The sequence below is a fragment of the Dasypus novemcinctus genome, chromosome 6, assembly GCF_030445035.2.
Source record: "Dasypus novemcinctus isolate mDasNov1 chromosome 6, mDasNov1.1.hap2, whole genome shotgun sequence".
NCBI classification, from domain to species: Eukaryota; Metazoa; Chordata; class Mammalia; order Cingulata; family Dasypodidae; genus Dasypus; species Dasypus novemcinctus.
Window position 1 is genome coordinate 55,090,876 of NC_080678.1, and position 26,743 is coordinate 55,117,618.

Here is a 26,743-nt window from a genome sequence, read left to right on the forward strand (position 1 = left end):
TCGGGACTGTAGTTCCACTGGGCTGTTCTCAGGGGCTGTCCCGAAAAATGCCCCTCAGCTGGGGGAAAATCAGCTGCCCCATGTTGGGTGCCAGTTTTGCTTTTGGAATGAAAGACTCACACACCAAAACTCATGTGCAGGGAGGCCTCCATCTGGTTTATTTCTCTTGCTTGTATATCATGTTTTTTTTATTTAGCCAAGGGCTGTAGTTAAAGATAAATTTCCCAAGGATGTTTTGTCTTGGAACAAGAAACCTTGTCTCTAGACTCACATCCTATCTAGTGGCAGAAAGGGCAAGAGGTGGCCATTTTCAAACTTCAAGTGCAAAGAGATAGCTTGTGCAGAGATAAGCAAGGACAGAGCTCTATTTGCTCTGAAGCAAAAAGAGATGAGCTTTAATAAATCATTTAACCATGTCCTTGTTGAGGTGATAGAACTAATCCTACACACAAGCATATATTTTATGCCAGAGTGAGCATATTATCTTTGTTTCCTTCCTTCCCTTTTTTTTTTAACCCTAGTACATGGTGTATCCTGATTTCTGATCCCACATATAGAAAAATATATGTTGATAATTTTAATGATATTTTATTATAGTCATTAATTGGTGATTATATCAGCAATGTGAATTATTGTTAAGAGAGGCCAGGACCTCAGTAAAACATGCTAAGGGAATGTGGCTCCTCTTTTCCTATCCTCCTCCAGGCTTTTCTCTCCATACAGTAATTAAAGCAAATGATGCTACCTGCCCTACAGATGTGTTTATTGCTCCTGCCACATGGGCAGGTGCCTTGCCATGGAAAACTAAGAAAGAAAATTCTTGATTTGCTCCCAGATGGCGGGAAGAAAAGTTAGGAGACCTCAGTTCTAGATATTGGTCTGCAGCCAACTGCTTATATGCTTTCACCTCTGTGAACCTCAGATTCTTCAACTGTAGAAACAGTTACTTGGCCAGGACAATCTCAAAGTTCCCCTTTAGTCATCTTCACTCTCAGGTCTCATGGGTTTTCTCCACTCTCCTTACTTCCTCCCTTCTTCCATCTGCTCCTCTCTCTCTCTTTCTGGGTGTGTTTGTGTGTGTGTTTGGGGGGAGCATAAACCAAGAGTAGCCTGAGCTAAATCTGTTCATAGTATTTTGTCCCCATCTTCCTACTCTGTGCTGAAGAGGCCTCTCTAGTTGGGTGATCAGTGACGTGTATATAACTTCTGCAGTGAGCTCAACTCAAGGGAAGTTTTAAAGGGAATCTGTGAGAAAGGGTTGAGATATCTAAGGGAATGAGTGATTTTCCTTAGACCTGAATAGGTACTTCTCTGATGGCTTGCAATTCCCTGACTCCACGCAGTACATGAGATTGAGGGTTTTAATTGTCCTTCAGCTCCCATCTGAATTGTCCTTCACTCCTGTTCGGGAGTGGTGGTGTTACTTTGGCTCTTTTAAGACCAAAGAGACAAAAAGGATCCCGAAAGTCCTTCAGTCCTAGAGTGGCATCTGGAACTCATGGGACTCATGGGACTCATGGGACTCATCTGCTCATCCAGGCCACACTCCTGACTTGGCCGGCTATTAATAGCACTGCCGTCCCTCTAATGACCTGGACTGGAAACTACAGAATATTTCTTGACTTCCATTTTTAAGTAGCTGTCAAGTTCCTCTCTAGGCTGCCCGTGTTATATGCTTCAGTTCACCCCACCCTTTACTTTCCCTGCCCAGCACCTAGCTTAGGCTTTTGTTCACAGGGCACCAGAAAGAAGCTCAGAAACCAAGAGACTTAAACAATTTCCATTTGTGAGGCTCCCCATACATTAAGAAATACAAAGAAATTTCCAAACAGGAATATAGAAATTCAGTCTGCTTGTAATTTAGAAAAGCAATGCTTTTAACACACACAAATATAATGCTATGTATCTATACAATTTACAAGAGAATTAGAATTTGTATTAAAGCATTATTCATTTACCTGTACCTCATTCAGCATGGAACATGATTTGACAAGTAGTGATGGTCTTTCAGTCCTGCCTCAGTGGGCCTCTCTGATTATCTGTAACCTCACTTGGAGATCATTAGAGACTTCTCATGAGCAGAGGGCTTGTCCGTGGCTCAGCTCTGTGCCCTCTTAGCATCTCTGCTCTCCTCTCTGACAGACTCCCTGTTTGTTTGTTTTCTTTGTACCTGTTAAGCTTCTCAAAGACCAACTATAATTATGTGATTTGGCCATTCAGCAATCTTCAGGGCCCTAATGAATGAAGATACCCACCTTTACTTACTTTCCCTCTAGCTGTTGTCTGTACCATTCATCTTTCTATGTAGAAGGAGAACTTTGAAATTCACCATGTTCATTACAGTGATTACCATGATAGGCTGTGATGTCTATGGTGACCTACTCTGTATGAGTAAGAATCTCTCTCTCTCAAGATCTTTTGAGGAGTGCTTGAGAACCATTGATTGTCAACCATGTTTACTCATAATCTAAGAAATATTATTTATTAGTTATATAGGTTTTAATTGGTACCAGAGCAAAATTATAAATAGTATAATTGAAGTTGGGTCTATTATATTAATAAATAGAAAAAAAATGACTCCCTGGAACTCTGAAATCCAAATGAATTATTTCTTCTTTGCTAAACCCCACCCCTGGACAGCAGCTGGTCCCACACCACTGGAACGATGCCTACCATCCTCAGTCTATAATTTTTTCCCCAGCTGAGACATTTTATTTGTGTGTATGTATTACACCACTAGAAAAAAAAATCCCAGGATTTTCTTTCCTGTACGTTTTCATCTTGGTTCCTTTTTGGTCCAAGATACCAGTTGATGTCATCAGTACAATGAAACCAAACTGACAGATCTTTGAGTTGCACATCAAATCTGTGGCTAATCACTCTGCATTTGTTTAACCTGCCTGTGAGTTTCACAACAATTTCCCCAGCCTTGTGATCATAAATGATTTCAAATTTGCCAATGTAGCCATGTGTCATCATCACAGTTGAAACCAGCTGATGATTTGGAAGCACAGCATGATAGTAATTTGGTAGTTTCTCTCTCACATCACCCAGGATGTTCATGTGCACCATTGTGATAGATTGGAAAGGTAGCAGAAAGACTCTGTCTTTTTAAAAATAGTAATTCTTTCCATCCTTCCAGGCTCCACTTAAATTCCAGCTCTCCCTGATTGCTCAAGTGAAGAGGAAACCCCTTCCTCTGATCAAACAAATGCCTCTTGAGATGCTTCTCTTTTTCTGCTTCGGGGTTGACTTGTTTGTGTACTCTTCCTTCCCATAAACTTCTCCCTACAGCAATTTTTGAAGGTAGAGACTGGGAGATTTTTGTAGCCTTCCTAGCAACTAGCAGCCCCGTGCATGGCAGGCCTAACCAGGAGTCTTATATGTTTGTATGCACTGCATCTCCCTCATGCCAAGGGCCCTTTGGTTCTAGATGAAACAGGGTTTCTTGGCTCCCAAGTCTGTTACTTCCACTATGTCACAGTGTCCCAGGGACAGGTGAGAAGAAAACAAATTCACATATACCTATATGTATATGAATATTCAAATGAATTAATATATATGAACTTGTGATTTCTTTCTTTTGGTTTATTCTGCTAGGATACTTTGTGAGAAATCCAATTACTGGATCAAATTATAGACATCGTTTATAACTTCTTAAAAATACATTAAAAAATTAACAAACCAGTGTGTCTTGTTTCTAGGCATGTAAAAAGTGTCTAGTTTAACAGCCCCCCTTCCAGCACTGTTTAAAAATATTCTTACTAATGTTATATAGAAGTACATTGCTATCTCAACATTTTAATTTGTTTCTATTTCTTTATTTGTGGAATCTTTTATGATCTGTTTAGCGATATATAATGTTTGTTTTGAAGTTGGGCGAGGCTAAATCTTTTTTTTTGAAGGATTATTTATTTTTCATTGCATGTTTTTGAAGATACATAGATCACAAAAAATGTTACATTAAAAAATAAAAGAGGTTCTTATATACCCTATGCTCCACCGGCCCAATCCTCCCACATCAACAACCTCTTTCATCATTGTGGCACATTCATTGCATCTGGTGAATACATTTTGGAGCATGGCTGCACCACATAGATTATAGTTTGCATTGTAATTCTGACTTTCCCCAGTACATTCACTGGGTTATGGCAGGTTATCTAATGTCTAGCATCTGTCACTGCAATATCATTCAGGACTGCTAACTCTTAAGTGTGAGTTTCTTTCAGGTCCCAAGCCAGTTGTGTTTCTGCAGCATGGCCTCCTTGAACACTCCAGCGTCTGGGTCTCTAACCTTGCCAACAGCAGCCTGGGCTTCATTCTCACAGATGCTGGTTTTGACGTGTGGATGGGGAACAGCCGGGGAAACACCTGGTCTCAGAAACACAAGACTCTTTCAGTTTCTCAGGATGAATTTTGGGCTTTCAGGTATATTTGAGTTGATTATGACATGGGCCTCTTTCCTTAGTGCCCTTATTTCAGACGCATGGGGATTTCAGCAGTGGAGGCAGATAGAGTGTGACTCTGAACTCTTAGGAGAGGAGAAACGGATGTCTTGTGAAAGATTTTACACCTCCTTAATTGTATAAATAGCAGTAGAGGGCATTATTTATAAATAATTACATAATAAGCATTAGATTTGATTAGGAATTAGAAATTCTTAAGTTATTTTAGCATTCTTACTGGTTAGGATGCTGCTGGGCAAATTTTATTCCTTCCCCTTCTCCTTCCTCCATAAACATGTATTTGAAATATTCATTTTTCTTCTTTCCAGAAATTCTCACCTCTGAAATTCTCTTCTTTCTCTTACTTCTGGCTCTAGCAATTAATAGCAGTATGACATTGGACAATTTAACCCAGGTCCTCTGTGCTTTAGTTTCCTTATCTATAAAATGGGGATAATAAACCCCTATCTCATAAGGTTTTTGGAGCAAAGCCAGGAGTTCTGAATGACAGAGAAACCAAAAACAATACTCAGAGATGTAAGGAACAGATTTATTATGTGCGGGCTCAGAGGAGAGTCAGTCTTCAATTTCTGAGACCTGTTTTTCAGTTTTCATAGGTTTATATAGGATTTCATGTGGGATCAGCATGACTCTTGCTCATTGGTAACGTGTTGCTAGGTGATATTTTGCAAGCGTGGTTACAGAAGCAGAATGCAGGTGCAAGGTCACCGGCTGATTTACAGAAGCGGGGGCTGGAGTGTTTGTTAGATTACAGAAGTGGGGGGCAGGAGGCATTCTGTGATATTCTCCTGCAAAACCATGTTCTCACGGGCTGATTTACAGAAGCTGGGGCAGGAGTGGCTCATTAGATATCTTTTCTGCAAGGTTATGCTTTATTTCTCAACAAGGTAATTGGGAGAATAAAGGAGATACATGAGAAGCATCTGGCCTAGGGTCTGGCCCATCCTAAGTGCTCATGAACAGCCGGCTTTTCCTTCGTGGGTGACACTCACTCATGTGTGCACTGCTCACTTGCAGGGCTTCAGAGTCCTGTGCCCAGGACCAGGCATAGGAAGGAAGCTCTATGGTCTCCTCCAGGCTTGCTTCCCATCTGCCAAACCATGCTTGCCGAGGACTTGAAACACAAGCATGAGAGCCTTTACCTAAAGACACAACAGGAATATGTTTCTTGTAGCACTGTTCACAATAGTGAAAAACTGGAAACTACCCAAATGCCCATCAGCAGTGGTCTGGAAATTTAAAATGTGGTATATTCTCACACTGGAATGAGAACTAACAGCCCATAACTATATGACATGGTTGAAGTCAGATACAGAAGTATACATCCTGTATAATTCCATGCATATAAAATTTCAAAGAATGATAAAACTATATTTGGTGTGAAAAATTAGGATAAGAGTTACCTTTGGGAAGCATGACAGGAAGGGGCCTCAACAGAACTTCTGGGCTTCTGGTAATTTTCTGCTTCCTCCGCTCAGTGCTGGTTTACTGAGATATGTTCAGTTTCTGATCATTCTTTATGTATATGCCGGTATTATTTGTATGTAATATTTCAGTGAATCAGTTCCTTTTTGGATTACAGTTATGATGAGATGTCAAATTATGACTTACCAGGTTCAGTTAACTATGTTCTGAATAAAACTGGCCAAAAACAATTGTATTATGTGGCTCATTCTCAAGGCACCACAATAGGTATGTAATAAAAGTGGAAAGTTTATACAATGTCTTTTTTTTTTTTGCAGTTTGCTTTTGTTCTTTTTTTTAAAGTTTAATTTTTATTTATTTCTCCTCCCTTCCCCATTCTCCCACCCCCCCTCTGTCTGTTCTCTTGTGTTCCTTCTCTGTGTGTTCTGTGTCCGATTGCATTCTCGGTGGCACTGGGAATATGTGACTATCTTTTAGTCGTGTCATTTTGCTGCGTCAGCCCTCTGTGTGTGTGGCTCAACTCCTGGGCATGCTGCACTTTTTTCACTCAGGATGGCTCCCCTTGTGCTGCGCACTTGTGTGTGGGACACCCCTATGCAGGGGCATCCATGGGTGGCATGGTGCTCCTTGTATGCAGCAGCACTGTGTGTGGGCCAGCTCACCACATGGGCCAGGGGCCCTGGGTTTGAACCCTGTACCTCCTATGTGGTAGGCAGATGGTCTATTAATTGAGCCATGTCCAATTTCCTGCAAATGTTCTTAAATGTGAATTTTTTTAAAAAAAAGTGAACTATAAAGAAATAATATTAGTTCACATGCAAGTTTTTTGTTTTTTATTTATTTTTTATGCCAAGCAGAAATAACAAATAGGTCAAGGGATTTTGGTAATATTTGGTTTTCTCTAGTGTGGGAGGCCACTTTTGGCGCCAGTATCAGTCGCAGCCATCTTGTGAATTAACGTCTAACCTTTTTAAGTTTCTATTTCCCCACCCTCGCTAAAGTAATTAAGTTTTTACCCTCACGCCACTCCCCCGGGCTCCGATTGGGCACTCCTTAAAGAGCGCGAAAGTCTTTCCGTGGACGTTACAAAACAACCATCTTCGCAAGCATATGGCGCGAAATTTGAAAATCTAGTTACCAATCATTTACCGACACTGCGCTGTCGTCAGTACGTACCACCTCCTTCATCCCTGGCTATAAATACCCCTGATCGACCCTCAATAAATGAGACTTGATCAGAATCCTGTCTTGTCTCCATTATTTGTGTATCTTGTCCCTTTTCATTCCCACTCCCTCCCTCAGGTCTTGGTTCGACTGATCCACGGGTCGGGTCACTCTAGAAATTCAGATTTTAATAAAAATGCATAAAAATGGTGTATTGCTCTGTTGAAATTGCATGAGCCTATTATATATTATATATTTTACTAGTTAAGCAATATATAGGAATGTTAGAAGATGGAAAACAAGAAGTTTTATAGCTTAAGAGACTTAAAAATATATACAAAATAATACATTGACTTTTAAAGTTAAATGGAACAAAACTAGCTGCAAGATTGCTAGGTTACACTGACATTATTTAAAAATGTTAAAAAAAATTTTTTTTCCAACTAATTTTTTTTTAGCATGATGTTCTCAAGGTAGTTACACTATTTTTTAAAAAAACATTTATTTATTCCCCCGTTTATGGCTTGTTCCTTTCTTTTGCTGTCTCTTCTCTTTGTCCATTTGCTGTACATTTTTTCTGTATCTCCTTGTCTCTCTTTGTTGTTTCATCTTGCTGTGCCAGCTGTCCATGGCACACAGGCCGTCAGCTCTCTGCTGGGTGTGGGCCAGCTTGCCTTCACAAGGAAGCCCGAGGATGCGAACCCAGCACCTCCCATATAGTAGATGGGAGCCCAAATGATGGAGCCAGAGCCGCTTCTGGTTTTTAAAATTTATATGCGTTTTTATTTGTGGTGATTATAAATTAATGTGTTGATTTAAAGAAAATAAAAATTACCCATGATTCTATCAACAAATTCTAATATGAAAGCATCAGAATCCAAAATTTTAAAATTTGGTAAGAGGTTAAGAACCTGCCCCATAATTTGTTTAATTCTGTTGCATATTTGAGTGTTTACTGTGTGTTACACCTTTGTGGTCATGTTGCATGATCTCCTTAGAATAAGTTCTAGAGGAATTACTATACTGCAACTACAAATGCTTTTCAGTGTCTTGGTTTGTACAGTTAAATTGCCTCACTCTCACCACCACCAAACACTCTTTGCTAATTTGGGAGGCTAAAACCAAAAAAGCAACTTGAATATATTTGCATATTTTAGGATTGGGGTTAGGCTCTCTTCTTTGACCTAACTACTTGTGTCCTTTGTCCTACTTCTTTGTCAGGTGACATTCTAGGATGTAGTTGAAGGCAGGAAGTAGCCTGAAAGGAAGCAAAAATATTTTAAAGCTGTAGATTCTAAATGTGCATAGTTCCTTTTTAAGTGTTTATGTAACTGGAGAGCCTGCTAGTCCTTAGGGATGGAAGGAAGGAGGAGTGGGGGAGGAAGAAGATCAGGTGGAGCTGTTGGAGATAATCTTTACACGGCAAGGTTCAAATTGTTCGAGGAACAGGGAACGTCTTCTGCTTCAGGCAATCTGGGTTTCTTTCAGTGCATATCTAGGTTGAGATTTGGAAGAAGTACTTGAAAAATTTTATTTCACGTGTTTAATCTTAGGGTTTTTGCATGCAGAAATTCAAATGGACCCCATTTAAGTGTTTTGCTCCCTGATTGCAGCATTGCTGGCATGGTTCTCGGGTTTTCTCTAGAGCATGACACAAAAGGGCAGCCCTTGCCTTTAACAACAGATTCTCAACATGGAACTCCTATTTTCTTTCTTTTGTTTGCATAGCTTTTATAGCATTTTCATGGATCCCTTGGCTGGCCAAAAGGATTAAAATGTTTTTTCCTCTGGCTCCTGTGACTTTACTCCAATTCAGCACTAGCCCTGTAGTTGCATTAAGAAAACTTCTAGATCTTCTCCTCAAGGTACAGTGATTGCCCCTCCTTTTCAGATTTGAAGAATTGGCCAGTGGTGGGAAATGTAGGCCTTCCTCCTCTTCAATTTGTTGTCAATAAAACAGAAGGGTTTTTTCTCTTCATGGTGTAGCAGGTTGATATAGTTATGAATTCCAAAAAAAAATTGGATTATGTTTGGAAACTGTTTTTTTCCCTGGGAATGATTAAATTATGATTATGGCTCTGATTGGGCGAAGTCAGTAGGGTGTTGAATCCCTGTACCTTGTGGGTGGGGACTCACAGATGAAAGGGGCATGACAAAGGGCAGAGTTGAAGCTTTTTCTTGCTAGAAGTTTTTTGATGTTGGAATTTGATGCTTAAGTCTTAAGCTGGAGCCCCAGGAGGTAAGCACACAGAAAAGAGATGCAAGCCCCAGGAAGAGAAGAACCCTGATCACGGAGAGAAGCAAGACCCAGAAAGAGAGGAACCCAGGGAGCCTAAACCCTGGCAGTCTTCAGCAACCATCTTGCTCCAACATGTAAACATAGACTTCCATGAAGGAAGTAACTTACGCTTTATGGCTTGGTATCTGTAAACTCCTACCCCAAATAAATACTCTTTATCAAGGCCAGCAGATTTCTGATATTTTGTGTCACCACCCCTTTGGCTGACTAATACAATGGTTTTTCTTAAATACATATGCCTTTCAGAGTGACTCTACCAGTTTCATGCCTGATCAGCAGGTTATGAGCAACTCATCTCCCTATTCTGGGGAGTCTTCATAACAACAAAAATTCCCGAATACCTCAGTTCCTGGAGATTGTGAATAAGTAGTGTGTAAAAATACAAACTTGTTCTCCCCCTTCTTTCTCTCTCTGCATTGGAGAAAGTTTTTTTCTTAAATCTTCAGTGGGGCCTTGGGATGTGTGTCCTTCACAAATCACCCTCTAGATTTCAATGTAGGCAATGTAGCCTGGATTTGGAATCATCTCTTCCAGATGGTTCTGTTTTGTAGTATTGCAGAAAATTGACAAAGTGAGTGGTCAAATATTCATAAAACCTTTGAATTATCTGCTCTGACAAGTGCATGTTCCTTCTGTGAATGTTCAATTTTCCTTCTAATTTTTCCTCAAAACACAAATTATAAAGAAATCAAAGTTGATATGTATAGATCTGTATATACATAAGGTGATTTTTGCATTGTCCGTATATACTTTCCTTCAGGGTAATTTTGTGGAGTTTGTCACATTAGTGCTGGGTAGCAGTTCTGAAGTACAAAGTCAACCTCACATCCCATGTCAGTCAAAGGAAAACGAGTTATTGTGATTCAGGTCATTGATGGGTCATCCTATTAACTTGATTGCTTGATGTTCTTTTATTATTACTATTTATTTCTCTCCCATTCCCATCCCCCCAAGTTGTCTACTCTCTCTGTCCATTCACTGTGTGTTCTTCTGTATCTGCTTATATTCTTGTCAGGAGCACCCAGAATCTGTATCTCATTATGTTGCGCCATCTTGCTTCGTCAGCTCTCCATGTGTGTGGCACCATTCCTGGGCAGGTTGCACTTTTTTCACACTGGGCAGCTCTCCTTTCGGGGTGCAGTCCTTGCACATTGGGACTCCCCTATGTGGGGTATACCCCTGCGTGGCATGGCACTCCTTGCACGCATCAGGACTGTGCGTGGCCCAACTCCACACTGGTCAAGGAGGCCCTGGGTTGAATCTTGGACCTCCCATGTGGTAGGCAGATCCCCTATCCATTAGGCCAAATCCATTTCCCATGCTTGTTGTTCTTTTTTCTTTCTATTTGTTTTAACAGAGAGCCTCTCAAACATGCTTTTTTCACAAGTGACCATTATGTAGTCTCAGAGCAAGAATTTATAAAAATGCCTTTTCATGTCACTTGACCTCTACATGGCAAATTTGCGTCCTCGATCTCCCCAGCTAATACTAGAGTCATAAGCCTGGAAAAAGGGAAAATGAAAGGAGGCATGGTGTTGATCTTTAGACCTTGCTGGGATGTCTTGTAGAAGACAGATTTCATAGAAATCACAAGCTTGTATGTTCATGGGTTAAATTTTCCTGAAGAAGGTTTGAATACGGTTGGAACATGTTTTAAATTTAAATTCCACCATTTAAAAAGTGGGGTATTTAACATTAAAATCTTGATTGCTGATTATTTTGAGGGGGGGAGAGGAAGAAACTGTGCACCACTGGGCCCATAGTCCTATCCCCAGACAGGACAGAGCCTGCTGCATTTGTACCCTGTAGACTGAGCACAAGCTTTCCAGTTCTCTGCAGTTGTGAACAGTCCCTAGTCATAAACACTGAGGCAGGTGGCATTTTCCTTTCACAGTTTTACTAATTTATATTTACATGCTGCCTTTTAGTCATTTGAGTTTTTCATTCCTGCTTGACCCTCCAGAGGGTAGGAATGAGCAAGAGTGTAAATTATAAATGGGTTTGGGTTCAGTATAAGGAAGATTTGTTTCCTGTTGTACAAGTGTGGGAAGGTTTACCTTGTGGGCATAATAATTACCCTGGATCTACTTGAGCACAGGTCCAGTGACAATTGGTCAGGAAGGAGGTAGACCATGTGTTGACAAATTTTTTTTTGTAACAGGACAGATAGTAAATATAGTAAATATTTTCAGCTTCATGGACCATATGTATGTTGTTGCCATGACTCAATTCCGCTGTTGTAGTGTGAAAGCAGTGAGGGCCAATACATAGATACATAAGTGTGTCTGTGTTCCAATTAAACTTTATTTTCAAAAACAGGTAGGGTGACTGATTTGGCTCCTGACTCCTGATTGGACTAGGTGGATATACCCTCAGCAGAAATTGCTAATCAATCACAGCCTCAAGTCTTTCTCAGAAGTAAGGATCAGCCCATGACAGTCAGGTGAAAACTATCTGGGGCTGGCTCTGGGATGAGTGAGCATTAAGGCCCTTTCTCACTATACAAGGCAGCTGTAAAATGAGTAGATTTTCTGCCTCCTTTCCTTCATTTTGAGAATTTAGGCACAGGTCTGTAACATTGAGGTAGATGATCAGATTTTGCCTTATTAAACTTATGGCATCAGTATCCTATTTGAATCTCCATGGTTGTCATTTTACTCCTGAGTTCATCCATGGATATCCTTGCCTCTGGTCTCTGCTTCTAAGGTGGGTCATGGAAACCTTTGTACCAGAAAGAGATACCGAATATATTCTTGGGTTTGTTTCTCTTTTATAGGAGTTATTTGGAGTCAAAGAATTTCTTCCCCAGAGTGCATTTTTGAAGTGGTTTAGTACTCATATTTGTACCCATGTCATTCTGAAGGAGCTTTGTGGAAATCTCCTTTTTGTTCTGTTTGGATTTAATGAGAAAAATTTAAATATGGTATGTATGTTTATAGTAAGACTACTTTAAGCTTTCAATATCTTTATTTTGTCTGTGAATGTATTTGGATTAGATGATGTAGGCAAGGCAGGAATGACCTCATTAGAGGTCCAAAGGGCTTCTCATTTCAGAGATGGGAGAGTAATTTCAGTAGGTGCCTCACAGCTCTTTGCTGTGGTCATCAGGCAGGCAGTTATCACCTTCCTGTGTTGTATCTATATGGAAATACTGAATGAGAAGTTTTACCACAATTTCTGATATTCTAGTGATTTGTTTCTTTTAAAAAATTACTATGTTTAAATTTGAATGACTGTTTCCATATATATGTACATACGTGTATATGTGCATGTGTATTTGTTTTATAATATGTAATCCTTTGGCCAGCAATATACTGGTGTTCCTAAATATATTTGTATTTTGTAATGTTGTGTTTTTGAAAATAGATTTTAAAATTCTGGCGTGAAGGCTGCAGGGATTTTAAAAAATGTTATTCATTTTTCTTTTTTCTGCTGATAAAAGTAATATGAAATTTGTATATGAAATTTGGAAATTCAGAGAAGCATTAAGAAGAAAAATAAAATTACCTATAATCACAACCCATTAGGCTGCGTGATTATCATGTTGTTGCTTTTCATTTCCTTCCTATATACTCTGTGTGTGTGTGTTGTACATATTTTATAGGACTTATTTATAGTCAAGAAATTTTTCCCACCCATAATCTCTCATATCTTTGAGGTTACAACTCTGTAGTTTTTAATGTTTAAAAGGACAATATATATGTATTATTGATGTCTCCTTAATGCTGTTTTCATTCATATTTCAATGTATTTATTTTGCAGTCTAGAGTGGCTGTGTATACAACACACTGTCTTGCTGGGACTTCTGTGCAAAACATGTTACACTGGGGTCAGGTAGGTATTCCAGGAGCAAAGTTGGGGTTTGTGTAGCATCATTGCTAGAAAGGTCTGCACATTCCATGCAGTACCTCTCTGCAAATGTTTTCCAAGTAGAAGGACAATCTGTTTACAAGTATGAGCTGATTTCCTTCCCCAGGGTCCTGGATTCCTCATTGAGTTAGTCTGGCTTTTGCTGTCCTCTCTGGAGCATACTACACCATGCCACGGGTGTAATTGTGTTGACTAATTTCTTTTCCTTTCTCTTCTCTTCAATCTTCTGCTATTCACTGAGACTCAAATTTATTTTTTTTCCATGTTGCTTGATAAAACTTGATTTTAGAGTAGCTTGGGAGATAGAAGGTTTCATTTCAGTATTTACCTTGTAAGCATAAAATGCCTGGAAGATCAGTAGATAGACAACTTAAGCCTATTATTATTAACCTATCAGTTGTTGCTCCCTTTGTTTGCTGAGCAGTGAGAATCTATTTTAAGAAATGTATTAACAACTGCCCAGTAGCTTCTTCTGTTCATCAAATTGGGGAACCTTTGCCATGTGATAGCACATGAACTCAGTGACTTCAGAAATATCCTCCCCTGGGAGTCCTGTTCTTAGTGTCTCACTGAGACTCAGGAGCCAGAAAGGGCCGTGCAAGGCTTTTCAGCTCCTTGTAGTGAAAGTCAACCACATTTCAGATGTCAGTGACTCAGTGACAGATTGCTGAGGGTTAGCCTAGGGGCACCTGCAATGGAAAGTAGTGCAGTACATGTCTCTTGATCCCTTCAAAAATCCTCATAATTCACACATTCATTCCAGCTCCTCCTTTTCTCCTAGTCACATGTCTATTTACAGCCACTTGTTTTCTTTCTAGACCTATCATCAAAATTCCCTTACCTTTTTTTTTTTTGTAGTTGGGATATTTTCTTTCTTCTTTTTTTTCCTTATCTTTTTTCCTCTACCATTTCTGAGCCTTTTTCCCTCTGTCCCCTAGAGGACATTTTGCCAGAAAGGGTGAAATTCTGTTGCCTGAGCAGTTAGTGCACTCCTAAGGATGCATGGAGGGTGACTCAGCTGAATGAAGGTGCAGCCTGGGCTATGCTCTAGCTCAGTGGCCTTTGTAAGCACCAGATTCTCAGATACTTGGCAAAGTACCCATGACCACCCCCTAGCCTATTAAGAGCCCTGCTCTTTTTCCAGCCCCTTTTATGTGGCAGGCTGAGTTCCCCAGCACAGCTCTCTTGCCCAGTTGTGACCTTGTGACTTTAAGCTCTACTTACTTTGGAATTTCTTTCATATCCATTTCCAAAGCCCAGACTCCCTGTATTATAGACCAGCGATATCGACCAGACTCAGGCTTTGAATAAAATTCCAATTGAGAGTTTTATTAGCTGCAGGCGGCTGCCTCATCCTATGCAGAGGAGAGAGCAGCCCTGGGTCACAGGGGGAGTTTGTTTATACAGGCCTTTAGGTTCAGGGTGGGGGGCAATAGCTCAGCAAGCAAGCACGTACAGAAGCAGATGTTTGTGGTTAATTAAGTGCTGGGGATTCTATCAGGGGCAATAAGCGGTTGGAGAGTTCTTGTTATTTATGAGGGTCTGGGTCAGGTTGGTCTTTTGGCAGGGGCTGACGAGATTTTCTACAGGAAAAGGATCTGAGATAAGGTTTTACAGTTGAGCAAGCTTGCTACAGAAGGGAGAGATATGCTGTTAGAGGGTTGTGGAATTTTCCTCTTGGGTCGGGGTGGTCACAGGCTCTTACTTCACACCTGCAGAAGGCAGCCTTGCCCTTGACCCTTGTGCCTTCTGTGTCATCTCTTTGTCAGGGAAATAGCTGCTCAGCAGAGTGACTTCACAGGACCTTTTCCTTGATCCTGCCTCCTCTGTGCTGTTGGCCAGAGGCTGCCACCCAGCCTGTCGGGGACCCCTTGGTCAGGCTGCTCCAGGAGGCAGCCCCAGTGCCTGTTGGGAGTGGCTGTGAGGGTGGGAAGGGCCTGGGTGTTGGCGGCTGAGAGCCCCAAGTCAGGTGTGGATTTTGGAGGTTCCTGTGGTATGAGTTGGGAGGTGCCCTCAAAGGCCATTTTATTCACACTACATTCAAAAGTTTGCTTTTTGCTTGATTAGTTAACATTCAGTTATTCATTTCCAAAACCTAGATCTTTACTTGGCCATTAAGTTTAGTTTACCAATGTTATTCTTGTTAGAGTCTGACAAATTCCAAAGAGCCCCAGAGCTGAGACTCTCGTTTCTCTCTCTGGCTCTCTTGCAAGCCCTGCCTGAAGCCCTGTGTGAAGGTTGCTCATTCCTGTGTGAAGGCTGGTTCTAGTACATCTTTATTGTTGGTCAGAAATACTTCAGGTGCAGGTAAAAATGTGGATTCTTGGGCCCTCCTCAAGATCTGTTGAAACTCAGAATTCCTAGGGTGTGTGTCTCTGTGATCTGCATTTTTAATAAGTACCCCCAGATGACTCTGATATACTCCATTGTTTGCAACCTAATGCATAAAAAAAGACTTGCTAAGAAATATTTCTTAAAACATTATAAAAAGGACATTTAATATAATGTATGGGCATTATAATATTTTAGAAAATATGTAAGTGCAATGAAGAAAAACTGCCTGTGTGTGTACCACCCAGGGGTAGGCACTGGTAGTATTTTGGTATAATCTTACAATTGTTTGGTATAATCATTCCCATTACTAAAGTAGGATCCTAGGACATGCACTTTCTGTAACATTCCTTTTCATTACTAAAGTAGGATCATAGCATACATACTTTCTGTAACATTCCTTTTTATTAAATGAAATAGCATTGTATTTGTTAGATACAGGCTGTTGCTGTGTCAGAGACACAGAAATACAGCCACTGAAGCAATTTCTTTCTCAAAATATGGAGATCAGTGGTCTGGGGTGGTGGTGGAGGAGTGTGGGTGTGTGCTGCAAAGTCATGCAGGGACCAGTGTACTCCACCCTGTAGCTCTGCCACCCCTGGTTGCTGTCCTCCTCTGCCTGGGTGAAACTGGGTCATCTCCATGTCTGTTCCAGTCAACAGGAAGTGGGGAGCGAGGAAGGGCGAGGGGCTTGACGTTTAGGAGGTAGCTCAGAAGTGAGCCAGATGGCCATGCCTAGTTGTGAGGGGGGGTGGAAGGTATGCTTTCTACCTCTTAATATTATTTATAAACATTCTTTAGAAACAGTTATCTGTTTCTGTCTTATATTTATACTTATTACTATGACACGGCATACTGTTTGGCCATATTGTTGTAACATAATGCAATTAATCAAATATCTATGAAAAAACTTTAGCTCATTTCCATGAATTTGTTCCTATAAACAGACTTTTCCATGTTTCCCTCCTTCTGAGGTGCCTTTTCAAGTGGATAGTTTTTGACATATGAAAGTGACTCTCACTACAAATTTCAGGCTAAGAAATTTAGCCTGAGTTTTCGGCAAGTTTTTCCTTTATATTCATACTCAACTTTATATAAATGCTGAAATATGGATTTGACCAAGTGGTAAATTCACATTTGAGTACAGCAGCAGAGCAGCTCGCATTGAGATATTTTCACTGATAATTGGAGAGGGAACATGTGTCCTAAGAGGTGCTGTAAATCCATATTTTGTTCTGATCATTAAATGTGCCACATATATTTAATATCTGTCATTTGAAATGACAGAAGCAGCTGCTAAAATTTCTCCTTTAGCAATCCTCTGTGGTATCTAATGGCACTACCTTTTATTATATCAAACAGTAGAATTTAAAAATTGATAAGGACTGAAACTTCACATACATCAAAAGCATGGTTGGCTCTCTTTGTACCAGTTAATGTGGCGCCACCATGTGGCCAAAGTTTACACATAGTTTCCAGTTCATTAGGAATGCCAGTCATGGATTTAATTCTTGACATATTTTTAACTTGGGAGTTTGGGGGAACTATGGCTTTGCATTATTCCAAACTAAAAATAAGTGACTTTTTGTTAATAGTTTTATATCAGACTCTTGTAAATATGCATACGTTTAAATTGTAAATAAGGTATCAACCCATGGCTTTAGTCTCCCCAACAAGGTGGAAGTTGTACTGACCTGCAGTACAATTTGGTGATTACACCGGCTCTGGTATTCAAAATAGAAAAAGTGTTACATTATTGATAAATAAGGAAAATAGCATTACTAGACAAGTAGGATGGGTATATAGAACACATGATGGTTTTGTATCTAAATATATTTTCTTTCCCAAATAAAACTATTATTCTCTGAAAAAGTTCGACTAGAATTTAAGCAGAAAACATCATCAAAAGTTCATCCAATGGAAGCAACTATTGATCAAGTATAATTCAAAGCATATGTTTGCAGCTGCTTTCTGTGCCCTATTATATATACTTTCCAATTATACTATGAGAAATTGAGTCATTTAGTAAAGGAAAGAAAAAAATAGTTATTTAATTTTAAATTACAGTTTGGAAGTAAAGAGTAAATGTGGTTATCTGTATAAAATTGATTTCTGAGGCTGTGACTAAGTCTGGCAACCTATGAGGTTATTGCAAACTTCTGTATCAGATAACTTTTCCCCAAACTGTCTTCCTTTTAGACTGTTAAATCCCACAAATTTCAAACCTTTGACTGGGGAAGCAGTGCCCAGAATTATTTCCATTACAACCAGGTAAAGTCTTCAAAGTCTTCAGAATAAAATGGACCTTGAAAGCTCATCAAGGAAGCCAGCCTGGGGTACTGGGTTCTGATAGGGATCATTACTATGGGAAGTATTTGGGAGAGTTAGACAGGAATGCGTTTGTGTTTCCTCATTCAATTCTAAAACAACACAAGCCCTGTGGTTGGCGTTGTGGGATGGGCCTCTCCTCCCTGCCCTGTCGTGGGCAGTAAATACGAATCTCCCCTGTGACATGTCATTTCTTCATACTACAGACACGGACTTAGCAGTCAGACCATCCTAGGGTTGTTACCTGCTGGCTCTGGGGCCTTGGCCTCATTACATTGTCTAGGCCTCCTTTTCCACATACAGGTAAAATCACCATTTTTGAGTGCTGAGTATATGGCGCATTTCCCCTGCCCCCTGGACAGTTGGTGTGATTATCTCTGATGTGGAGATGAGGAATCTGATGTTTAGAGAATTTTTACAGCCTGCCTTCCATCCCCGAGGGAGAACATGGGAGGCTTTAATGCCAAAGCACCTTCCCAAGCCCTTGGTTCCTCTACCTGCCATCTGGTAGGTGGGGAGAGCTGCACCTCTCACAGGGGACCCAGCCCCATCATGGTGCCCCATGTGGCATATGGTAGCCTCTCAATAACTAGCATTCATTGTCCTTCACTGTGGGTTTGGATTTTTTGGATGTTTTTAAATGATAATTGGAAAGGTAATCTGATAGTGATATAGTGATATTCTAAACTTCATCTCTTCTTCTTCCATCAAACTGACTACATGTTTAATGGATACTATTCTTTGTGATTTTGGAAATTAAAAAAAAAAAAAACAACTTCCCCTGTTTCTTTTTTTAAATTGTAGAGTTACCCTCCCACTTACAATGTGAAAGACACGCTGGTGCCAACTGCAGTCTGGAATGGGGGACATGACGTGCTTGCAGACGGCAATGATGTCAAAGTCTTACCCAGATCACCCGCTTGGTGTCCCACAAGACTATTCCTGAATGGGAGCATCTCGACTTTATCTGGAGCTTGGATGCCCCTTGGCAGTTGTATAATGAAATTATTCATTTAATGAGGAAATATGAAAGCCAGACTTAAAAGCTGTAGAGTTCTTTCCCAGGTCTTTTTTCTTTTTATATTCAAGGTAATTGAGACTTTAAAGATGCCTAATTTTCTCCAATGAGGATTAGAAACTCACTAGCTATTTTTGGTTTTTGTTTAATTAAAATCACCAGCTGATTAAGAAATTAATGTCTCAACTATAATGTTTCTTTAAGTCTTTGTGAAAAGATACTTACAATCATTCTGTTTATCCTTCCAATTTAGAATGCACTATATTACCTTTTTACTTCTGCCCAAAGCAAATTAACATGTGTTTGGCTTTTTAAACTGATGTTCATTAATAAATACCTTGAGAAAATCTCAGTGTAAAAATATCTAGCTTTCATCTCCTTGCTTTCCCATCTAAGGATTTGTATTTATGCACCTAAGTGATACTTTTTTCATGCTTTTTCAGTAGGTACAGAGTTAAATCCAGTGAAATCCCAGCTGTGCCAGTTACAAAGCTCCCATGATGAATTTTATTTATCAAACTTACCTGCAATTGATGTGAGTTAGTAAATGGTTAAATGGCTCAGGCCAAGCAAAATAATTTGCTGAAATCTTTGAAAACTAATTGCACTGAATCCCATAGAGAGACTTTATCACTGGTTATCAGCTGGTTTTCTTTTAACCAGTTGCTCTATCTCTGTAATGATGTCATGGTGTAGAAAAACCCTGTGGCTGCCTATGAGAAGAGCGTCCAAGTTTAATTTTACACAAAAAAATGTGACCATGACTGTTTCTACACCAAGATTCAGGAGTAGACAGATGTTTTTGTAATAGGGTTAACTGAGCTGCAATATTATATGCAAGCAGAATACTACTATTTTGTTGTTGTTGGTTTTTAAAGATTTATTTATTTATTTATTTCCCCTCTTCCCCACCCTGGTTTTCTGTTCTCTGTGTCCACTTGCTGCATCTTCTTTGTCTGCTTCTGTTGTTGTCAGGGGCAGCACAGGTATCTGTGTTTCTTTTTGTTGCGTCATCTTATTCCGTGTGTGCAACACCATTCCTGGGCAGGCTGCACTTTCGTTGGCACTGGGCGGCTCTCCTTATGGGGTGCACTCCTTGCGCATATGCGGGGGCGACACCCCTGTGTGGCAGGGCACTCCTTGCGTGTATCACCACTGAGCATGAACCAGCTCCACACAGGTCAAGGAGGCCTGGGGTTTGAACCTTGGACCTCCCATGTGGCAGACAGATGCCCTAACCGCTGGGCCAAGTCCACTGCCGAGCAGAATACTACTACTTTGTAATATTTAAGAGTCTTATTTAAAGGTTTCAATAAAACTCAGTTAGACTCAGGCCTGAAGAATTGTGTGTATGCACTTTCTCCTTGATTTAATCGCCTTTTTATTCTTCCCTTTTCCTTTTGGCTGGACTTAAATCTTTCTTTCCCATCTTTTCCCAGTCCTTACTCATTGTAAATCTTGCTTCTACTGCTTATGAACATCTGTTCCTCTCTTTTGGGGAGGAGACCACAGTCTCAAGAGTAAGGAGGGTTAGAGATGTTTGGAAACACTAGCTTCGTAAGTTATCCTGAGGTCACCACATTAGTAAGGCTGTGGGTTGAGACTTGGCAGCTCTCAAACCCAGTGCAGGTAGCCCGTGGGCTGCAGGCAGAAGCATGGATTTGCAGACTGTTTGTCCATCTTCTTCATTGTAGAGATGAGGTATCTGTGGTAGTTAGCTAAAGGGGTGCTGATGCAAAATACGAGAAATCTGTTGGCTTTTAGGAAGGGTATTTATTTGGGGTAGACACTTAACAGTTACTAGGCCCTAAAGAGTATGACTCAAGGTACCATTAAAAGGTACTTTCTCCCCCAAAGTCTGTCGCCATCTGTAAATGTATGTGGTGGACGATGTCTCCTAGGTTGAGACTTCCTCTTGTCTCTTAAGGCTCCATGGTCCCAGCTTCTTCCAATCTCAGCTGTAGTCTGTCCTAAGGCTCATCACTCCCCCTGGGACTCATTTCTTTCCAGGCTCAGCTGCTCTGGTCTCTCCACAAGGTCAGCTGTAGGCTATCATGCCAATCTCTCTTCCCAGGGCCATGTCTATGGAGCACTCTCTCTTCCTGTGTATCTGCTTCTGTGTTCTCCTCCTCCATGTATTTCCTTCCATAGGAGAGTCTGTTTTGTCCCTACCAAGGGGGTGGGGACTCAACCCTAAATGCCCTAAAGATGTGATCAAATAAAAGCCCTAATCTCAATTTAATAAGGAAAAAGGGAAACCTCTGAATCTAATACAATCTAATATGCCCAGAGGAACAGACAGTTTACAAACAATCCAATATCTATTTTTGGAATTCATAAACAATACCAACCTGCCACAGCAACCAAGGTCAGGAGAGGTAGGTCTCCTGAATGGGGCCCTGGAACATAGACTTGGAACCCCAGTAAGATCTCTTCCACTAGGGTGTGGTTTGAGGAAAGAGGCTACACCCTACCTGTCTCTGTCTACCCAGAATCTAGCCCAGGGCCTGGAATATAGTGAGTCTCCTTAGGCATATGTGGATAGACAAAATGTATGAAGAATGAGTGGACTTCTTCATGTAGCTAAGGAGCATTAGGTGCTCAAGTAACAGCTGGAAAAGTGTAAGGAGTGAAGTGGTATCAGAATGATTTTTGTTAGACCCAGAGGAAGGAGTAAAAATGTACTAGAAGCAAAGGGTGTGCATCTGCAGGAGGGTGTCCCCCTCTCCCACTGGCCATATGTCCCCAGTGAGCTTTTCTTTCTGCTTAAACAAAGACAAACCTGCTTGGCCAGGCACATGCAGGATTCTTAGGGCTGAGGAGGAAGAGACAGTGAGTGGGGATCTTTTGTGGTCAGTAAAGCTCCCACACACCTGACCATAAGCTGAAGAATGAGTAGGGGCTCTGTCCACTTACCTGTTTTGCTCTTTGCCACTTTTCCAAACTTTTCTCTGGGGATTCCTTCAGTGTGCGGACCAGTCTAAAGGTGGGGATGTTGCACATGTGTTCTAACTAGTAAGGCCACATTTGGCTTTTTTAGAGGCTGCTTACCCATGACACAGTTGCACAGTTTGCCTAAAAGACCTGGGACAGGTTGGTAGGGATCTGACTCTGTTTTCAACTGGCTTTGATGTGTATTCTGTTGAACAAAACTCAGTGTTCCCTCACAGATCCTCAGAGCAAGGAAAGGACTAGCTATTCTGTCAACTTGGAATTCTTCTCTAAGACATGGAGAAAAGAAGAGCCATCAAATGTCACAATTGAGAAGGAAAAGTCATTTTTTCTTTTGCCACAAGAGGGCAGGCTTGGCTTGGCTCGGCTTGCAAACCTTCCCCAGCACCAGTGACTTCATTTCTTAGGGAGGCTTTCCTCAGGGAAGGAACTTGGCTGCTTTAGGAGCCAGTTGGTAGTTTGAGGACTGATAAGGTCAGCTGGGTCAGCGGTCATGTCCATCTAGGAACGTGACTAATTCTTGTTAATGGATAACATCTGAAGCAATTCCCAAAGGATACCTCTCCCAAATGTGACATATGAAAAACAAAATGTTGCCTAGAAGGTGAACAAATGGTCAGCACCACAGCCATGGGTAGGTGGGTGTGGAATGAAGAAGGCATTTGCCCAGACCTCAAAGTAAGGAAGGTCTAAAATTTAGATTGTTGAAATGATCTCCAAATAAGGTTATTTTGTGTTTGTGGAGATTAAAGATGTTAATTTATTCAATGTAAACATTTAAAATATACTGTATTTTTAACTCTTGGAAATATATTTTTTAATATATGGAGAGATTTAGAAAAATGAAAGTAACCCTGGTCTCTTATGACTCCGGAAAGGAAGCATGAGGTAATAAATATTCTGATTTTTTTAAAAAAACTTGTCAGACATTCATTCGGAGTATGCATTGTAATGTGCTAAGCTGTAGATTCCATGTTCCATTCTAAATTAAGCAAGTAAAACTCTTTCTCTGCCAGATGGTTTTAGTAGTACTAAAATAATGTTTGTACTTTTACAGTGTGCTTTCAGAGTTTTGAAAGCCTTTGCCTAATGCTGTGAACTTTGCAACACTATCTTTGAAGGTGAGATGAGTATCTTTATCTCTGCTTGACAGGCAATGGTATGCCTTTTAATTGGGAATGATTTCTACATGCTATTAGTGTTTTAAAGGGGGTGATAGTGGTTGCAACAAGTTCAACAGAAGCCTAGCATAGATGGGTCAAAAATATAAAAGTGTTCAAACTGAATGTACATAGTATCTGGGTCAATAGGGGCATCAAGGAGTCTCTTAGGGGGAGCTAACACCCCGTGTTCTTCATCAGCATCCCCTACTGTTTTTGATAGGAATAAAGTTTGATAAACTTTATTTGGTAAAGTACCAGCTAAATGCAGTTTCCAACCCCAAGTTTCTGTAGAGATACCATGGAACTGACCGTGTTCTATTCTCTCTTTGACTGTGAATCTTGCCTTTCCTGAGCTAAGTCTTTGTCTTCAAAAGGAGGGGTTTGATTCTGATCTTTGAGATGACCCCACTGTCTCTGAGTCTCAAGTGTAACATGCCATAATAAACATTCCTCTCTGATAGCCAGGCATCGTTTCAGTTTTATAGGTGCCAAAAGGGTCTCACCCTCTTTTAGAAAGAAAAAAAACACAACAAAACCAAACCACATTAAGTCATTTAAGGAGAAAAGACTTCATGTCATTGGTAATGAGGTTTGCCAATTATATCAAGTAATTTTTTTGGAAGGGATGAGTGGCATCCAAAGTCTTTTGAGAGCTGATACAAAATAAATTTAGATTGTATTAAATATGCACAGACTTAATTACTATCTTTCAGTTGTGAGATTTATTACTGTGATAGCTAGTAAAAGGAAGGATTCCCATCTTCCACTCTTGTCAGAATGACCATACCAAGATAAAAACAATATACAAGAAGTCAGGATCAGCTGGAGCATGTAAGAAATCGTGAGACTGACACCCTATCAGCCATGGAAGTGAGTAAGCACTTCCTCCTGTGGGCAACCTCCCTGCAGGTGAGTAGCTCCAACTGCAGCAATTAGTGCTCCAGAAAAAATGGGTTCTATTTTGCAGGCTTGATTTAGAGCCAGCTTCTCTTCTCTTCTCTTCTCTTCTCTTCTCTTCTTCTCTTCTCTTCTCTTCTCTTCTCTTCTCTTCTCTTCTCTTCTCTTCTCTTCTCTTCTCTTCTCTTCTCTTCTCTTCTCTTCTCTTCTCTTCTCTTCTCTTCTCTTCTCTTCTCTTTTCTTTCCTCTCTTCTCTTTTCTTTTCCTTTCTTTTCCTTCCTTTTCTTTCTTTTCTCTTCTTTCCCTTTCTTTTCTTTTCTTTGCTTTCTTCCCCTCTCTTCCCCACCCTGCTGTTTTTGCTCTCTGTGTCCATTTGCTATGTGACCTTCTGTGTCTGTTTCTCCTTTTGTCTTCTCGTTTTCTCTTCTAGGATTTATTGGGATTAGATCCTGGGGACCTCCAATGTAGAAAGAGGTTGCCTGTCATTTGCCCCACCTCAGTTCCTGGTTCTGTTGCCTCTCACCTTGACTCTCCCCTTCATCTCTCTTTTAGTTTCATCATTATTTTGCTGCATGGTTCACTGTAGGGGCACTTGGCTCACCATGTGAACACTGGCTCACTACGCAGGCACACCTTTTACCAGGAGGCCCCAGGGATTGAACCTGGGGCCTCCCACATGGTAGACAGAAGCCCATTCACGTGAGCCACTTTCACTTCTGCCAGCATCTTTTAACATGATCGTTATCACAATTACAATTGAGCCCACAAATACCTTTTAAAGGCTCATGGGCAAGGCATAATGCTTGGTACAGTATCAGAAAGTCATAAGAGATACACATCCAGTGGCCTAAACATCTAGTAAGTTATCAAATATATTTTGTGCAAATAAAAGATGTTTGCCAATTCAAAAAACTGACATCAATTGAGTCAATACTAGATAGAAATTGACTTCATTTTGGTTGCGCTCCATACTTTACCTACTTTTTTAGCAACTTCCATGTTGTAGAGAGAATGATTAACAGATTTTAACAGATCCATTTCCCTGCAATGATAGCATTTGTATATGGGACACAAACTTCTCTCCAGGTGGTCTGCCTGTGCAGGGAAGGCAGAGAAGCTGGTTTCAGTTCTTCAGTGGCCTGCATGGTAGGAGGTGGAAACCTGGACAAAGCAGGTTGAAACCATGCTTTCTTCCACGTCTTGCTGCACAGACGGCTTTATGTAATTAGCCCCTGGAGATTATTCTAACAGTCTTAGTGATAGAGGATGGAAGCCCAAAGAAGGAAAAGAATGGTTTGGTTGGTGGTGGGGCTCACAGAAACAGTCCTGGCAGCTAATCTAATATCTAAGCCCATGTTAAGGAAACCTGCCAGCCACCAACATAAAATGTTTATAAGATGGGAAGCAGATTTGGCCCAACAGATAGAGCATCTGTCTCCCACATGGGAGGTCCAAGGTTCAAAACCAGGGCCTTCTGACCTGTGTAATGAGCTGGCCCGTGCAGTGCTGATGCGTGCAAGGAGTGCCCTGCCACACAGGGGTGTCTCCCGCATAGGAGAGCCCCACGCCCAAGGAGTGCGCCCTGTAAAGAGAGCCAGCCAGCATGAAAAAAGTGCTGCCTCTCCAGGAGTGGCGCTGCACACATGGAGACCTGATGCAGCAAGATGACACAACAGAAAGAGACACAGATTCCAGGTGCCGCTGACAAGAATACAAGCTAACACAGGAGAATACACAGCAAATGGACACAGAGAGCAGACAACGGGAGGGGGGGGGGGGAGGGCAGGTGGGGAGAAGGGGAGAGAAATAAAAATAAATAAATAAATAAATGAAGTATATGTGGAATTAGGAAAAAAAACACTCTAAGAAATCAAAAGCATACAACTATGATAGTTACAACCATAAGAAAAGGGTGACCTGTGCTGAAATGCAATTTGAGGGTTGACCTAATTTCCTTTGTGGGGAAATTAGAATAATTTATGAGCAGAATTACAAAGGAATTCTGAAAAATGACCTCCTATAGTCATCACTCTAAGACTGAGCCACACACAGCTCACGGTCAGGTCCACCTTTACAAGAAAAAGAAATTCCTGGGGTACCACTTTTACAGTGAAGTGGAAACAGTATCTGGAGGACATAACCTAGAAAGGACAGGTTGTCTAACTGGAAGAAAAGAAAGAGTAGGGAGGCCAGAGGCCTGAATTGCACCTGTCTTTTTTACTACCATCTAGATACCAGAGCATTAGAAAAATCCTCTTCTTTCCTTTTTTGAATTGACTGTCAAGAAGTTCACAGCTACTTCTGAACATTTTCTCATCAGGCACAAGCAGAATGATAATATTCCTGGTTCCTGGGGTTTACCAAAAAAAAAAGGGGGGTGGCTACTGTAGGGCCAGAGACTACTGTCTCAGGACTTGGTGCCCACATACCAACTGAGAAGGTCTGATTCATGACTTGGCCTATATGTGTGTGTGTGAATATATATATATTTAAGTATCCTACATATTAAAAATTATGTTATGAATTATGCTATGATATGTTTCCAGGCCTATATATTGGTCTATATGTTTATTGTTTAATTATTCTTTCCTCATACTGTATGACTCTATATTTCTTTTTATATAATATTGATTTTAATTACAAACTTCCTCAGTTATTTTTGGATAAACTGAGGAGTACAAATTCATATATGTATCTTCTTTTGTGTGTTTACCAAGTGTCAGGCATTATAATTTCACTTTTGTAAACTCAGCGATAAGAATAATACCTACTTGTTGGCAGGGTGGGGAACCCAGCTCTCCTGAGGAGTAAATAAAATCGCTTCAGGTAA

At 40.6% G+C, this 26,743-nt stretch overlaps 1 pseudogene; it reads left to right on the plus strand.

Annotated features, from left to right (window-relative positions):
- Nucleotides 1-4,228: 4,228 nt before the first annotated feature.
- LOC101446499 (lysosomal acid lipase/cholesteryl ester hydrolase-like) lies at nucleotides 4,229-19,233 on the plus strand (annotated as a pseudogene).
- The last annotated feature ends 7,510 nt before the right edge of the window (nucleotides 19,234-26,743 follow it).